General features: G+C 40.7%; 1 protein-coding gene across 2 annotated transcripts in view; it reads left to right on the top strand.

Moving 5' to 3' along the window:
* Positions 1 to 17,486, top strand: part of NTRK2 (neurotrophic receptor tyrosine kinase 2) — a 200,038-nt gene that overhangs the window by 120,922 nt on the left and 61,630 nt on the right. The gene's annotated exons all lie outside the window — the stretch shown is intronic.

Raw genomic sequence — 17,486 nt, 5'->3', positions numbered from 1 at the left:
AAAAAAAAAAAAAAAAAAAAAAAAAAAAAAAAAAAATCTTACCACATTTACTCTAGAGGCAAACCTACACAGTCATTTTTTTGCCCCAGAAGTTAGCTGTGTTGCAGTTTTGATCTGTACATGAAGTCTATTTATATCTAGTAGAAAGACAAGTGGTTACTTTTCCAGCAAAATGTTTACATTTCATCACACAAAATGGTGTTTTGCGAGCTGATTTATTTGGCAAACTGCTGCTTGTTCTGGGAGTCGTACTGCTGAGTATGCAACTACAGGAAGSAACGGAGTGGTTTCTGGCCTTTAGTTTTGAAGAGCGTGAGTGGTTTGTCACCTGAAAATACGRCATGTGAAACATACTTTTCCCTAAATAAGGGATGTTAAAAGAAAGAGACCTGAGCAACAAAGATCCAAGTTGATCCATCAACTACTAAAGCAGAGTGTGGGACAAGGCAACATGAAGCATGCACTCTGAGTGAAGTGTCCAGTGCCACAACCTAGAGATAAAATTTGCACCTTCTTTTATAATTTTGTCRGGTAGACTGGACTTCAGGGAAGCACACTGCTCATCTTCAGTAGAGYGCTGAAAGGTGCTATTAACATCAGGCCCAGCCACAGGCTTCATGTAAAGTAYATACTTAAGGACTTCACGAAAAATGAAGTAGCTTTAAACAGGTGGATAAGCATTCTTTGCAATTGGGGTCAAGATGAAAAAAAAGCAGCTCTTTTTTGTGTAGTCTTGGCAGTATTGCTGCRTTCAATCTTTAGCAATGTCATTTGACAATACTTCTGCATCAAACATACGTACAATATTTTTGCACCAGAGTATGTAGCTAAATCAGTAACAGGTACATGACAATGACACCATTTATATTCTTACGATTAAATTATGTCATTCAGACTCTGTGCTGCAGAGTAAATTCAGTGGATGTTGATTTTATGTATATAAACCTACATTTGTTTAGGAAAACATTTCTGGGGAATAACATAATGGAGTTTAAAAGGGGTAGTCCTTATGTATAAGTTGAATGGAAACACATATAATTCATTGTATAAAACTTTTTATCAAGAGCCTAGACATGCGAGCGGGATTGGGCCTTTGATTTATTTCTTTGTGTCATGATAGTTTTGGCTAAACRAGAAATACAAGTCCCAAGGAAGATAGTGCAAATAGGAAAGATACTACAATAAAATAGGAAAGATAAATGTGAAAATATTGATAAACATATTTAATATTTTACAGCATATAATTAATTCAACAATGTAACCTTTTTCATGTAGAAAAATCCTATAAATCTTAAAGTAAGAGAAAACCAGAAATAAATAACTTTTTAACCAAACTAACTTCATAAATGAATCCAACTTCTCATTTTCTCAAGTTCATCACCAAGCAATGATATCATTATTAAAAAGTGTGAGTTGGCAAAATAHAGTTAGCCTTGAGCACAAGCTCACCCAAAGAGGAATGTTAGGGGAAAAAAAAAAACAAAACGAAACAATCAGGAATATGTTTGTCTACGTTGATAACAGCAATGATAAGGGGTTTGTCATAGCAGCAACATGAGCCATATGTTCTTCAGCTGTGTATAGTGTTTCACGCCTCTTGCTGGCAGCTCTTTCTAAGGAAATGAGGCTCTGGGTACCTTGACGGTGATTTCTGAGGGCAGTTCGGCGGATGGCAAAGGCGACGAGAGCGCGTGGTCGGCTCGGCTCGGCTGCTGGCCCTCGGCGCGGGGCGGCCGGCAGCGGCGACGTGCGAGGTGACGCGCAGAGCCGCCGGCACGGCGCAGCGGTGCATTGCCACCTCTGCGCGCCCTGCGACGCTCGCGGGCCTCCGTGCGTGAAGGGGGCAGCGGTGGGGCGTAGGGTGGGTCAGCAGCAAATAAAACACAGCAGCATTTGCAAACTGTGTCAGCACTAAAGTAACGCAGTGTATAATATTCTGCATCCTTAAATCACTTTCCAAACATTGCCTTGTTAATTAAACCTCTCCGCATGCTCCTCATTGCTCACRAGAGCAGTTGTGGTAAAATGATAGGACTACTTTTTTCTCCCCAGAAGGTATTTAATTAATATACCTGTTTTAGTTTAGACATATATTCTGTAAAACAGAATACTAGAGCTCAGCATTTTTTTGACACATTTTAAAAATATGATTACGCAGACAATTCCAGGAATGAGCTTTGGTCAGTAATTAACATAAAAACCCAACTGCTCAAGCGTATCTTTATGATCTTTTAGAGGCGTCCCTTTCTCACTTTCACCTTGCTTTTCCTCTTAGAAAGGCTTAGAGGTTGATTAAGCTAGTTTTAATTTGGTCTGTCGGACAAAAGCTAGAGGAACACTCTCAGTCAGCTGCCCTCTCTTCCAAAGGTGCAGAAGGGACCTCTGCTTTCTGGTGCTATGACTGAGGGGTGCAAGCAGACACAGGCAGTCTTTCAGCTCAGTAGTTCCCAGGCCATTAGGGTTGGTATGAATTGCTAAGCAAGTGACCACGTGTTGAGCAGGACATTCGATAGATGGGCAGGTTATCACTTTTCAAAGGCCAGTGTGTGGATTAAGTCATGAGGCATACAGATTTAGTATGATGTGAACATTAACTGGGTCTTATCGCTAGCCCATCAGTGCCCATAATAATTGAAGGCTATTATTTGCAGATTGCTGCAAAATCACTGTGATTGAAGTATAAAGTGCCTGCAGGAGAAAAAAGTGTCAAATAACGGAAGTCAAGACCCTACAACAAGGTCTGAAAATGTTAAAGTTCTGTTGATGAAAAGTTGTGCAGTACCTCTAGCTAGCAACTTACCCACTAGCTTTGGGGGATAATTAAACAGAAACATTTAAATGGAAAACATATTGCATGAGGGTATTGGTTGCATTTAGTAAGAACACATAGTGTGTATGCATATAGTTATTGCTTATTTCTCTAAATTTCAGTGTATCTCTGTATAACTAAAAATCTATCTGAGGATTTTTTTTTAATTTCTGCATTGTGCAGTTATATAATCCATTTTCAGAAGTCAGCTGGGCACATAGATGAGAATCTCCAAGGTGTTCAGGTGCTGAACGTCTGAAATTAACAACTAACTGGGTTTTCTGGAAAGCACCTAAGCAGATTTGAAGTGTAAATTTTTTGTAATCAATAGAAATCAGCTTCTTAATCAGCTTAGAACTTAGGACAATTCCAGTAAATGATTCTTCAACTTTACGTACCTAACTGCTTTTAAAATTTGGTTGCTGGAAACTGTTGAAAATCAGTAATTGTATGGGTCACAAGGATTCCAGTAAATGATTCTTCATCTTTATGTACCTAACTGCTTTTAAAATTTGGTTGCTGGAAACTGTTGAAAATCAGTAACTGTATGGGTCACAAGGTGCAAGAAAAGGCTTTAGGTTTCTGAGAGGACTGCCTTGAGCAGTAGTGAGCTGTGTCTGAGGGCTAGTGTCAGAGTTAAGGAGATGGGAAGCTCTCTTCACAAAGGAGCCTTCTTCTTACCTCATCTGCCTCTTCTAATCCTTTTGGATTGCTATTGGAATGCTATTTGCCATAGCATTGGAAAGAAAGACTGGAAGATTGTCTATGCCATGTGCTTATTTATTCCCACAGTAGTATAGTAAGAAGCCAAATATAAATTTGAAGAGTTCCCCAATTTATATCATTTTGAGGGAAATACAGATTTCACAGAATTTTGAGCTTCCGTTATGAGTATCTATTTGAGAGACAGTTCTGGTTAGAATCTTTCTAAAATGAAACGATTCCCACATGGCTCTTCTTACTTCTGAGTATTAATTAGGATTTGTTTAGTTTTTGTTTCTCAGGCTGTCTTTCAAGGATGTGCTCTCATTTTTGGGTGCCCACAGCCGGAAGGTCTGTGCCTGCCTCAACAAACAAAAGAAATAGCTGAAAACAATACCCATCAGGGGGAACATGTCCCACACAAAGCAGAGAGGAACAGAAAAAAAGAGAAACAAATGGAAAAGAAACAAAAAATCTCAGTCTCAGCATTTAGCAAAGAAAGAACAATACATGACTGATTGGCTCTGACCACTTGTGCAGGAGGACATGATTTGTCTTGTACCAATTTTATTCTCATCAGAAGAAATGCAACTATTTTGCTGGATTTGCAGTCTCCACTCATGAGGCTGTTGAGACTGGAATAGCAATGGTATTGCCTCTGATAGAAATGCATTGGCTAAGGCAGTAGGGAGAAGCTTGGGTGGTAATGCACAAGGCAAAAGCTTATGAGATCAGTCTTACATCCTCTGTAATTATACAAGGTGCTCTTTCCAGTGCTGTCTTGTAATGTACAWGAGATCAGTATGTCTGTGAAGCTCCTTGTGTCACCAGGAAAGCAGAAAGGTGCTGTGTCATTGAGAGTAAGGTGAGCTTTGTTATCATGGTTGCATCTCTGTTGATAATAAATTRTCAGCTTAGTTAACATGCTGTACTTAGTTTGGGAATGGACAAATTGACACATTACATCTCCGTAGTAACTGTTCTGGTACCTAAAAGTGCCTGGTGCTGTATACATTCGAAACCATTCACCAAGTAAGTGTCTAATAATCCAGATCTTCCAACAATTAGAGGTTAGCTTACACTCTGGCATGAAAGATTTATGTCCTTTTCAAATGTTAAGCCTATGTAATAAACCTGCAGATATTTCCAATACAGCAGAGATAGCTAGCTTTACATTAAAAGCRTCATATGAATGTCTTACTGTGGCTGAAACACTTGGACCTGATCAGCGGAGAAGGGGGGGTTGGAGGCACCATCAACATGCGGCTCACTGGCAACCTTACTGTTGCAGCGGGTGCCTGGGCTGGCCATGCCTGTCACCATCCTGTCCTGGCTCCCTATGCTAGACTGCCACTGGGGCTGGCACAGCCATGCTCCTGGGACCCTGTCCCAGCAGTCAGGGATGCTGAGTGCTGTCAGCACCATCAAAGATGCCTTAGCGTTGTGGCAACCTGATGAACAGAGTGAGGCTTTGGTCCTCCCAGTGCATCTACAGTTTACCRGAAACAGCTTTGGCACCTGGCAGAGCTGCCCCTGCTGCCCCTTTGCAGTGGGGTGGAGTGGGCAGAAGGCCAGCCAGTTCTCCGTCCAGCAGCTGAGTGCAGGTGTGAACTGCCTTTGACTTAAAGTTGCTTCAGTTCTCCAGCTGCTATTGAGGAGGCTGGATTTACAGGCAGGAGCCCTTCAGCAGCCAGGAGATCCATAAGGCTTTTTGGTTTGCTCAGCTGGTGGGCAGGCTTCTTCTGATCCTAACCTTCAGGGGATTCGTGAGATTCACATCCTCAGTGAGGCATGGTTTCAGGCACATAGCTGGGTGTTGTTGGTAAATATGGTAGATCATGGTCCTCATCTTGAGGAGGTGGTGAAGGAATGTAGACATAAGGCAAAAATTCATGTGTCTCCTAAAAGAATGTGTCTCCTTTTCCTCTTAGCTCAGCTGTTTTGCTTCTGGAGGGAGAGGCTCAGACCTTTTGTTTAACTTGCAGGTCTCGTGGATCCTTCTGAAAATTGATCTGAATTCATATATTACCAGCAATCCTTATTTTCCTAAAAGGTGACTCCTTCCCAGCTCATCTAAGTCTTTTGCATTGCTTATTCTGATCCAGCATGTTTCCTAGCTGGAATTATCTGCAGTTTGGTTTTGCACTTATGTCAAAATGTTGTACTGCATTTTAAGATTACAATTTTTTGCCTCTCTTGATGACAGCATTTTAGATACTTCTGAAATGATGCCAGGCTAACAAAGAAACACAGTGGAAAATAAGGCATGTCTCTCAGAAATAAGAAGAAAATTTTCAACTTTTCTCTGCATTCATAACCCCCCAGAGGCCTAATCCAGAAATGATTTCCCATTGAAATCAGTGGGATTCTTTCTAGTCCATTGATTTCTGTGTGTTTGGAGTCAGACCTCAATTTCACAAAACAGGACTGTGCTAAATGGCAACATTAAAGAAACCTGCAGCATGCTGATTAAATATATATATGTATATCTATAGAATTGTCTGCATGTTTCTGCCCTGCAATAAGTGATTTATTTTGGACTGCTAATTGATCTCAGGATAGGATGGTTTCAGAATAGAAGAAAGTATGCAGTTATTCATTGCTCCCTCAGAAGAAAGCTTTGCTATGTCGCCTTCATAGCTTATGTTTACCAGCAGAATATATACATCAGAAATATGAACATCACTTTCTACGAGAAAAAAACAGAAAAGGACTAGGTGTTTTTGTTAATAATGGAAGGAAAGCATACAGAGAAAACTTAGAATTTTAGTGGTTTTGGTCTAGTAAGGAGATAGAGTCTCTGCCTGAGCATGTGATATTTATTTTTCATCATATTAAAAAGGTTTATTATTACAAAAGTGTGCCCACCCACAGTGAATTCTTGGCCTCATTAGACCACTTGTCCCATCCAAATATCCATAAAAGCCTTTAAGAAACATTTTGCTGGGCTCTCTCTGACCTTTATGGATAGGGTATATACAAACATACATGTAGAAATCCACATTATTTCTTTGCTAAACCATCTCAAGAGCTATGTTCCTGAAAGCGTGACTGCTTCTTGGCTTCAGCCAGAGGCTGTGCTGGGAGTCGTTTGAGAGGGTGAAAGAATAGCATGTACCCTGTGCTGAAAAAATACCTCTGTGGACTACAGAAAAGCTGGGTCAGAGTAGTCTCCTCAGTGTCTCTTGTCTTACTGCATGCCTTTTCAGGTAGTGCCCTCGGAAAAACAAGGGAAATTCAGGGAAGTGCTAAGAACAAAACCCTGCAGATACACATCTCTATCCTGGGGCTTCTCATTTCTGAGAAGGAGCAACAATTATCTTAAGGAAATGCAGTTTAAGAAAGGATAACAATCCTGGGTTTAAATCTTTTCTAGAATTTCTGGCTTTTATAGTAAGAAAAGGGAACAGTAATTTACAAGCTTCAGTATAAACCCTCTGAAGCTGTGCGTCACAAGCTGTCCCTCATTCCCTTCAGTGCTTTATACTCGCAAATTCTTATCAAGCCGTGTCAGTGCTGAGCTGAACTTCGAGCTTTGCACAGCGTTTTAACACTCTGGGTAATCAGGCTACAAAAGCCATAGGTCAAAGCTTATTGGAATACATTCCAGCCGAAAGGACTAGCACTGTTTTCTTTGTATCTCTTAATTCTTTAGTGGAACAAGCTTTRTCTAAGCAAATCAGTGACAAACGTTGCTTGTCTTTGACAATAGSCTATTCGGAATTAGGTTTTTTTAAAAATTATTTTTATCTGTAGGTGTTGTTTAAGCCAGCAAGCGTGCTATTAAGGGTGACTGCTCCTCTACACATGGCAATTGTGATCATAAATATAAACTCTTAGACCCAATTACTAGTAAAACTCATTAGACTGGACAAAACTGGACCAACATCACAAAGATGAAWTAAATAAATCATACCCAGACAAAAGGGGAACTACAGGGAAAATACAGAAGCCCACGACTTGCACGTGCCCCAGCAGTAACCAGAAAGGGCTCCGGTGAGAAGCGGCACCCTGTGAGACAACGATGTGTACAGGAGACAAAGAGAAGGAAGGAGGGTGGGGCCGGAAAAAGGATATAAAAGATAAGAAAGACAAAAGCAGAGAGGCCTGTTGGTCATTTGTTCCGGTGAAGGCAGTACTCTGCAGCTGCACTGTTCCAAAGTTCAGGCAACYGAAGTCACTGCCTGCGTTTTGCCCTCCCTGACTGTGTGACTACAGGGTCTGGATGCAGGGAGTAAAAGGATTTGGGAGAGGAGGCTTTGCTTGTGATACATTACCTGACTTGTTAAAAGCAGCAGTGTTTGATTAAGGAGCTTTTTAATTGTCTTTCATTAGGCCGATGTGCTCGCTAGGCTTTCCTTCTTTCCTGCATTTCATCCTGACAGCCAGATAATTGAATATCTGCATCAGGTTATGCAGAGAATTTTAGCCACGTTTCTGCGGAGCCTCGGCTCTGGCCACAGTTAAGGGAATTGGAGGTCAGCATGGCAGGGCCTGGTATCTTCAGCTTTAACCATTTGTTGATTTGGTTTTATAGCTTTTAAACTGATGTTTATTGCTTCCACAGATGCTAAAGAGGGAAGTCCTTTTGAATCCCTGATGATATTTAATTATGGTCATGATTATAAAATGTCTCTGATCTTTGGGGAGTATGAAAGGATCAATAGAGTGCAAGACAGACAAAGAACAAAAAGCTCTTCTGGGTTRCTGTTTATTTCTGTTCCCCTCACCGTCCCCCTGCTGCTACTTCTGCTGCTGGGATACGCATACAAAAAAATAATTAGGGTGCTGGAATAGGGGGAATGGAAAAGCAGTTTTCACACTTACCACAGGAACCAGGTATTTAAAAGATACCATGATCTGCACTGGTTGCAAAGCAGTAGAGGAGTAGATCTGCAAGCTTCTCTTTATGTTTGGGATATTAATACATACAATATCAATATATCAATACAAAGAACTAACATCACGAATATGATGTGGCCCATGATAGTTCAAATGATAGGTCCTAGTGCAAATGTACTGCTGTGTGCAGAATTTTGGCTTCTCGGTGGATATGTGTATTGATGAATATTTGCAACAACGTAGAAGTTAAATTACAAAATCTTTCTTTGATGATTATCATTTTGTTTGGTCTTGGACAGTTTTTACATGAGATTGCTTTTAACTCACAGTGTTGAGATATGGATGTGAAGTTTGTCAAAAGTCAGCTATAGGCAAATCTTAGTTTTTGGTTCAAGCCCTTCTGTAATTTCATTAGATCTTGCTTACGATTTTGCCATGCTTAAGGCTGAGTTTTAACTTCTGCTTTCAGCACCCTTTCCACTTGCTCATGCTTTTTTTAAATGAGTTTCTTAGAGGGCCAAATTTAGTAGCCTCTGGATAGGAATGAGGCAAAAATGATCAGTGCAGCTCTCTGCTAATGCGCAGACATCTCACGTAGTCTTGTCTGTGAGACTAGCATCCAGGGCTGTGTCTGCTGATAAGCTTGGATAGGTGGTTCTTACACTTTAACACAGAGAAAGTAAGATCCCAGTGCCATGGCCAACTTGTTCAATCAGGATAATGCAGCCTTTATTATTCTGTCATCTTCAGTATAACTCCTCTGCCTCCAAAGCTCTGTACTTGAAGCGAGGTTATAGTTAAACTTTTAAATGCACAGAAGTAAAGCTGTTCAAAAACAGAATTTTCCTCCCCATGGGAGATTTTCAGCATTTCAAAATTACTTTTCACTTCAAAATCAGAATGTAAGTTAAAACAGAAAGCACTTTATTCATTTTGTCTCAAGCTTCAAATTGAAATGCTGAAATGGAAAAAGGTGCATCTTCAATAAAATTAAAATGATTTAATATTTTAAAATAAAATGTTCATTTGGGGCAAATACTTCAAAACTGTGTTTAAAGATTTTTGGAGCAACATTTCATGATAGAAGGCTTTTTTATTTTTGAAATGTTGAATTTGATTCTTTATTTTAGAAAGCCAAAATAGTAACTGAAAATCAACATTTTTCCTGCTGCCAAATCCTTGAAATTTTATATTACACCTTAAAAATTTTTCAGTCAAATTTTTGACTGGTTTACACTCAAATCAGTGCTGTGGGAATCAAAATCTTGAACATCCTGATTTGAATASGCTTAAAAGCGTGATACGTTTTGATTCCGATACCTGTTTCCATTCATTTTTTTGTTGAACTTATCAACAAGATAAGTTGGTTGTATGTAACTGCTASTGATATCCTACTAGTGCAAACCTTATAGGATTAAAGGGTGAAACTCCACTGAAGTCAATGGAGCTTTAAATACTGGCACCACCAGAAAAGTTGTCTCACGGAGTACAATTGCATTGTTACATCCTGAATGCTCTTCACTCTCATGATAGATGTTAGTGAAGGAGTCTTTTCAAGCACTTCTGCATTTGTTATTTTCAAAACCCATTTCCTCAGAGAGGTCAAAAGCTCTTCTCATCACCATAGGGAGCCCATGGGAATTTTGGATACGGCAGGTATCCAACTGCGCTAAAATGTTAACACAGCTTTTTTTTTTTTTTTTTTTTTTTTAACATGCTGTGGTTTTGTCATGAATCAAAAGTGATAGAATCTAATTATTAATTGATTGGAAAAAAAACATTCCAGCAGGAAAAATGTCACATTAAAATGGGATTACTTCCAACTAATCCATAAAAAAAAATTACATAGTGAAAATGCCTCGCCCTCAATTGCTTTGTGCGCTAGTGCAACGCCATAATACCATTTTTATGCTGTGTTCCTGGCAATATCTGGTACAATCTATGCAGAAAATAGATTGCAGTTCACCTCTAAGAGCCAAATACTTTTTGCTGCTTGGCTGTATGATCATACTGGAGTTTACGCTCCTCACCTGTGGTGATATTTTGCCTTAAGAAGCGAGGAGAGCAATGCAATTATTTATTATTTGTGTGCGTTGCTTTAACGCCCCAAGGCCTAAACAAAACTTCACTGTGTGAAGCGTGGCGGGACTCCATCAGTGTGGCAGCTGATCCCTGTGTGCACACGCTGGGGCTAAGGCCCGTGGCCGAGACCGGGAGGAGGAAGCTTCGGTATCCTTGTGCAAGCAGGGTATCCCAGAGATGAAATATCTCATCCCAGTCAGCACGGGAAACGCGAGGCCACCCCCAAAGCAGCAGCCAGGTGTCCCACATGACCCCTCCTCTCCTGACCCATCCTTCCTCCTCCTGGGTGTAAGGGTGGCCACAGGTGCAGAGACGTCAACCTGAGGCATTTTCCGTTAAGTTCTGCTGTTGATGAGTTTCTTTCTCACCAATAGGTGGAAACTGACAGCCCGGTTTCTCAGGTGACACAAGGAACGGTTCTGCCATCCCAAATGAGGCAGGAAAAACATCACGCAGAAAAAGGATTTTTCCATAAGAAACTGTACCATAGCAACTGCAAAAGACGTTGAAGCACATTACACTTTCTCTGCTTGTTGCAACCTGTGCTTTGATGCAACAGGACATCAGAAAAGCGAAGACTCGGGTTTTTGTTTTCCTTTTCCTTACTTATTTCTTTGGCCAGGAGAGTGTTTGCTTTAACTGGTGTTGCTTGATCATAATGAATTTATTGCAAAATCGTGTAACCTTTCCACATCCGTCTCCAAAGTCTGTGCCGGAGCTGGCATTCTGGCATGCATTGTCATGCTATAGCTGGAGTGGGTGAAGGAGCGACATCTGCAAACTTCCGTAAGAAATCACAAGCTTTCGAAATTGTAGGATTGCTAACCAAATGGGATCCAGAAATATTTCCAATAGGCTGGCAGCTGTGCAATATGTGACATTGAAAATAAAGTTGAGTCACTAAGATGTAGTGATAAATAAGCCAGCAAAAGTTTCTGTCTTTTTTTCCTAAGCATTACCCCAAATAAGATGGCCTAGTTAAAAAGGAAAATCACAGGGCAGAAACAAGTGACTGTGACACTGGTTTGAATGTGGACAATTTCTTGCTGTAGTAGGGACAGCATTTAATCAAAATGTGTATAAACTCTCTGAGGGAATTCTTTGCAGGGCAGATGTTTGGCTTGTTCCTGAGCAGCTGTAACAGGCTGTTCAAGATGAACAGATCTAAATTAACAGGAACTAAAATGCTTGAGTGAGAAAACAGGAGGAAATCTGRTTAGCACTACTAATCAGCTGAGGCCTGGAGATTCCCTTTCTGTTGAGCTGGAACAGTTTGGTCATTTGTGTTTTTTCAGAGTTCTTCACCCTGCCCATATTTAATCTCTCCTCTGTGTCCCGATTCAAGCCCATGAGCAATTCATTAGGAGCGTTTCTCACTGGAGACAGTCATCTCCACCATGCAAATGTTCCTCCTCTCCTCTGCACCCTCAGATACCAGTGACTGGATGGAAAGCTGTATCATGTAGCATATTCCCTACCTATATACTGCCTTTTAATTCAAATTCACAACCTGGCCAAATAGGAAGGTAGTATTCCTGTGCAAGATACTCCTCTTTTTGTAAGATAGCTCATTTTGGGTTCCCTCGATGTCAGTGACAAGCCTGTCACTGATTTGGGGAAGGTGTATCAGAGTTGCTGCAGAGCTAGACTTAAACTCAAAACTGTGATCTGAAACAGGAGTAGTCATGGCTGTCCTTCACTAGGGCTTTGAGCACCTTTGTGTGTGAAAYTGCAGCACTTTTTGTGCCGTTGCAGGGAAAACACATGTTCTCTGACCTCCTGCTCCTCACTGTTTTAACTAACTTACTTAGTTAATTATAAGCAAAAAATACATTTTCAAGTTTAAAAGTCTTGATTCTTCAGTTTAAGAAAAAATATTTCTCAGTGAGACTTCAAATGTTAGCTAGAGTAGCTCTCTTTAGGATGCAATTTACTATTTTCACAGTTTCCACAGTAAGTGGCATTTCTGGTGCCTGTGTTTGGCACAGGATGAAGGAAACTCATTCCAGAAGCTCCTGTTCAGAAGTCTTAGTTTGTTTACATTTACAAAGGTGTGGAAAGGAAGGTAGAACAACTAGTTTTGAATTGTAGTGTGTTAAACCCTCAAGGCCTGTTTATTTTTATGCAGGATGGTATGTAAAAGACTGTAAACTAACAACATGCATTTTGGACTAAGCAAAGGATGTAGAGCTGTCAGCTGAGCAGCAGACTTCACGTATTTACTTTAGTTCATGGCAAGTCATTGTTCTTTTGTTTTTTGTTTTTATTTTTTTTAATTAGAGGATGCTGTGGATTTCTTAATTGCTTTCTTCAGCCACTTCTTTTTGTGGCTGTTAAGTGACCCCACTGATTTTGGTGGAATTATTCACTTTGTGAGTGAGAGTAGGTTTAGTTTCATGGTACAGTAAATAACACTGAAGAAACTGGAAGAGAAACAGTGTYGTTGCAAAGTTCTTTTTCTGGATATATGTTTTTCCCCAGTAGTTGTTACTTCTGACTGTGTTTTAATACACATAAACTTTCAAAGAAGTCAGAATTCAGAACAAGATATTTGTAAAAATGAAAGTATTTTTTGCAGCAAAAAAACACATTTTATGAGTTTTCCCTTTGGATTTTGAAAATAAGAAAGTGATAGCAAGAGGGAGTTTGGACCATTGTTATCAAAAGAAAAAAAGAAAGAACTTTAATTATAATACCTACACTTCATAACTTTGTCACACAGTCCAGATACAAAGTAATTAGTTTCTAAAAAAAACACTATTTGCTTGTAACATAACTATTATATAGTGCTTTAGCATCTTTATTTTCCATATGGGGAAAACACTAATCAAAAGATTCACTGAGCAAAAGCTTCATAAGAGTTGTTGGTCAAAGCCCTGATGCCAAATCCCTTTCCATCTTTGTATGTTTGTCTGTCTAGCTTTTAGAAGTAGATGATGTTGTCTCTGTGCAGTTTGCAGGGAAAAGTGCAAAGCAGTAACAGTTATTTTTGCAGTTAGAGCATGCTGTATTTTTGGAACGTGTGGCTGAATTACCGTTCTCATAACCAAGGAAATGTTATAATAGGGGAAGAATAAATGTGACGGCAGCAATGGCACTGAAAGCCACACTTACCTGTAAGCTAATTATAAGAATTGTATGTGGGAAAACATTGCAAAAACTACCCAATAAATCTTGGAAATGGTTTCTAAATAATTATTTCAGAATTTGACCCATGCACCTCTCCTCAACCTCTGACTAGAAGGGCAGACTAGAAATACAGTGGTCCTGGAAATTGCTGTGTTTTGTGGGTGTTGGACTGTCAAAAGGCAGGCTAGCCTCCCAGCTCCATAACAGGCTTCAAACAAGTCCCTCCTCAAACTGGGTCCTTACTCACCCTCTTGCTGGTTKTCTTTGCAGGAGACAACAGTTAAAATGTGCTGCTTGCAAAATACTCTGTTAATCTACCCTCGTGATACCTTGTCTGTAGGGCCTAACAAGACTCGCACTTCGTGTAATTCTGTGCTTTAGTTTAGCACAGAGTGTGTACGTGTCAATGAGCAACACCCACTTCCTTAGCTGTGAGTGCCACTTCCGAGCACCTTGAGACAAAAATCCAGCTCATTTACTGGTAACAATAAAAATGATGGCAATTTTAATATTTCCTTTACTGATAAGCACATGGAGTATTCTACCGTTACAGTTGGTCAAATGTAGCAGCCGTTTCTGTTGGTTACTGCTGCACAAAATGCTATCCAAGTAAATGAACATGGAGGCAGCTGGTATTTATTGCTCTGTGTGAGGACTTGAACTTTAGAGGGAATGAGAGACTAAGCCTACATTTTGTGAACCTTTGTGCTGTGCAGACTACAGTTGCTTTAAACTGTGCTGTAATATGATGTACAATAGCTGCAACAAAAAAGATATGTTTTTTAAAAGCAAGTCACTTAGATTCTAGGCAAGAAAAGAACTTTTCTGGCCCTTGCCTTTTGGTTTCTTGAAGAGACCCTGTTTCTTGAAGAGATACCCTTCCCTGAGTTACATTTACATTGATTGACTTCAGGCTACAACTACTGCAGAAGATTCAACTGTAAGTACTTTCCAGTAATAAAAAGCACAGGGGAGAAAGGTGGCTGTGATTTATGGTGACATCTATTAAGCTTTTATAGAATATAATACACGTGTACTCACTATCACCATAAAATTAACTGGTACTAATTGGTCAGAGCTGGCAACTCAGCCTGCTTATGAATGTAACCCTCTTCTTTAGGTCATGTTCATTATACTGACATAGTATGTCAGATCCTGAATAAAGTTCGTTCAGCTGTTTCTGCCGTTCTTGTTTGCTACGTRTGTGTGCTGCTGCTCGGGGAGAGCTCCCATCTCTGCCAAGGCTACCTGTGTGCTTTGGGAAAAATGTGTCTCAGGCATCTGCCCAGTGGCCCCTTCTCCAGGATCTCTGGACTGTGGGAGGGTGTCCTTCGATTAGGTCTCTCCTACTGTTTTCCTCTTTCTTGGAAGCTGACTGGAACAAAATGTTCAAAGCTCTTTCTTCCTCCCTTTCCTCCTTTTCCTCCCTCTTTCTGTCTTTCAGTTCCATGCTCAAAAGGCTGCAACTGAGTTCAGTTTGTGGTTACAGTGTGATAAATCAGCCAGTAAACTTCTATGCATTATGTTGCATTTGGGCAGCTCCTGTTCCTTAGTGACAGCTACTTGGCTCAGCACACTCTAATTATCAACTCAAAAACAAGATGCTTTTAGGTGCTGAAAGCATAATGGCAGAGTCTGAACTTGTCCTCAACCTCATCGGGGCCACTGATTCAAAAGGTCCTATTTAGTGGTTGTTTGGATGTGTTGTCGCTGTTGGTCCTGTGGCTCCAACAGTTCATTATCACGCTGGACCCTGTAGGAAGCTGTCATTACCCTAAAGGAGCGCAGCCTTTGCTTTTCATTAGCCACTGATGTATCGTATAGTTGACTTCTGGTTCATGCATATGTGTTTGTTCTCTTTCTCTAAAATAAAGTTTTACTGATGAGTGGGAGGGGATTACTACGTGTCAGTGAGAATTTACAAAGCCCTTTTTYAAACAGCTGTCTGAAGGGAATGTTGTAGAGCAGCAGCCTCAACATCATGGTCTGCTTTTCTGGTGGCTGCGGTGGAACGGAGGCACTCTCTGCTTCTGCTTTACATCCCCTGACTGATGGTGCTCAGCTCGCAGGCTGGACAGACGGGGTCCGTGCTGACTGGCTGGCTGGTGCTGGACTGTCTGCAGTGCAGGGCAAGCAGAGCATGGTGCTGCCTGCGTTTTCGCGAGGGAAATGGTTTGGGAGTGTCCTGCTGTTCCCAGTGTCAAGCTGCAGTTTTTCTCCTCTCACTTTATTTGTGGAGCAGGTTGGGTTTTCTCTCAGGACGGTAACAACACTTACCTATCTCGCTGCTATTGAAAGAGGCTTTAAAGTGTTTCAAATCCTGCAGGGTTATAGTTCAGGATAATTTACAGAGTAGTTCTAAGCAGGAGCACCACTGTTTATTTAAGCAAAGCTTAATGTAAGAGGTATGCCACAATCTCATCCCTGCCTATCCCCAGGATTTGGGAAAGTTTTCAGACCCTGAAAAGTGACGAGAGGTCACCTAGTCTGTAGCCACCTCATGCCTTCTCACACAGGATGATTGCACTGTTATCATGCAACTGACTCACACTTTACAGTCTTAGTGCTTCATTGGATACAGAAGTGAACAGTCAGGTCAGCAGAGGAGGTGATGTGTGATCTACCACAGGTGGATCTTTTCAGCTTGAAAAATTAAGCATGTACATCATTCATAAGGAAATGGCGAAGGACCTTTGCCAGTGCACATGCARTAACACAGAAGCAAAGTGATCTTTTCTTTGCAGTTGTTGAGGACCTGATTCCATAAATTGCTCAGCACATTTAGTCTTGCAGACCCCTCYGTAACTTCATTTGGATGACCTATAAACAAGAACTTTAGGGCAAGATCCTGTGCTTTTGTGTGAAACTATTAGTGTTGTAATCTCTTAACTGCTTTGTGGTTGTACTGGAGGTAACTGGCCCAGCCCAGCGGTAAAGACTAGTTTTCTGGGTGTACCTTGCATGCATTTGCTGCCAGTCACAGCTGCCTTTGGGGGCACATAAGCTTCTGTAGGTGATGTGCCCTGTGCCAGCTGTCAATGAAAGAAAATCAAAATAGGAAATGGGATGATGCAGAACTGCAAGGAGGATAGAACTTCTGTAAGAGGTCCCTGCTACCCTTTACTTTAGTTCTACTTATCTCTTCCTTCTCATGGGATTTGCTGACAGTTTAACAGTCAGTGCTAACTCCTTCTGCTAACTCATCTCATTATGGAGAAAGTGGGCAAAGAGAGGGTCTCTTCAGTGTATAGGAGTAAAGAGTTTTCTCTCTTTCCTGATGATTTTGTTTCTCAGGAAATAATAAAGGTGTCTGATCAAAGGATAAGGAAGGTGTCCTCTTCTGTTGATTTCCCATGCCTGATATCTTCAGGAGTCCATTGTGACTCTTCTTCCAGGAGAACCCAGCCTCTTGTTTCAAAGTGTCCCTGCTCTTTATCTGTGTCTTCCATGTACAGCAAAATCCAGTAAAAGGGAGAAATGAATCCTGGACTGGAAGAGGAGTTTACCTGGATAAGCTCAAGGTAAACAAAATGCGGGCCTGAATAAGATTCAGCTTTCCTAGTGGAAAGCTGTGCAATGTAGTGCAGTCAATTAAAACTGTAAAAGGTGCTCGGCAGCAGAACAAAAAGGGTAAGGGGAGGTAAAAGGAGAAGCGTAAATAATTACTGCCTAAGAGATTGGATTCTATCATGCTCTTGTGATATTTTTTCTGTTATTTCCGTTTCATTTCTTTCCATGCGCAATCAGCAGCAAGAGTGCAAACAGGGCATCCAATGTGGCAGGATCAGATGCTATGCTATTTTTACTGCAATAGTTCATCAAAAGATGAAAATTAAATATATGCTTAACCTTATATACAAGGATAGATTTTTGGACTGTAAGCTAAATACACGCTTTACTCCTTCACAGAGATCAAAAGTCC

The sequence above is a fragment of the Rhea americana genome, unplaced genomic scaffold (assembly GCF_003343005.1).
Source record: "Rhea americana isolate MKP2758 unplaced genomic scaffold, rheAme1 scaffold_11, whole genome shotgun sequence".
NCBI lineage: Eukaryota > Metazoa > Chordata > Aves > Rheiformes > Rheidae > Rhea > Rhea americana.
Note: the sequence above shows the minus strand (reverse complement) of the source record. Positions and strands in the feature narration are given on the sequence as shown.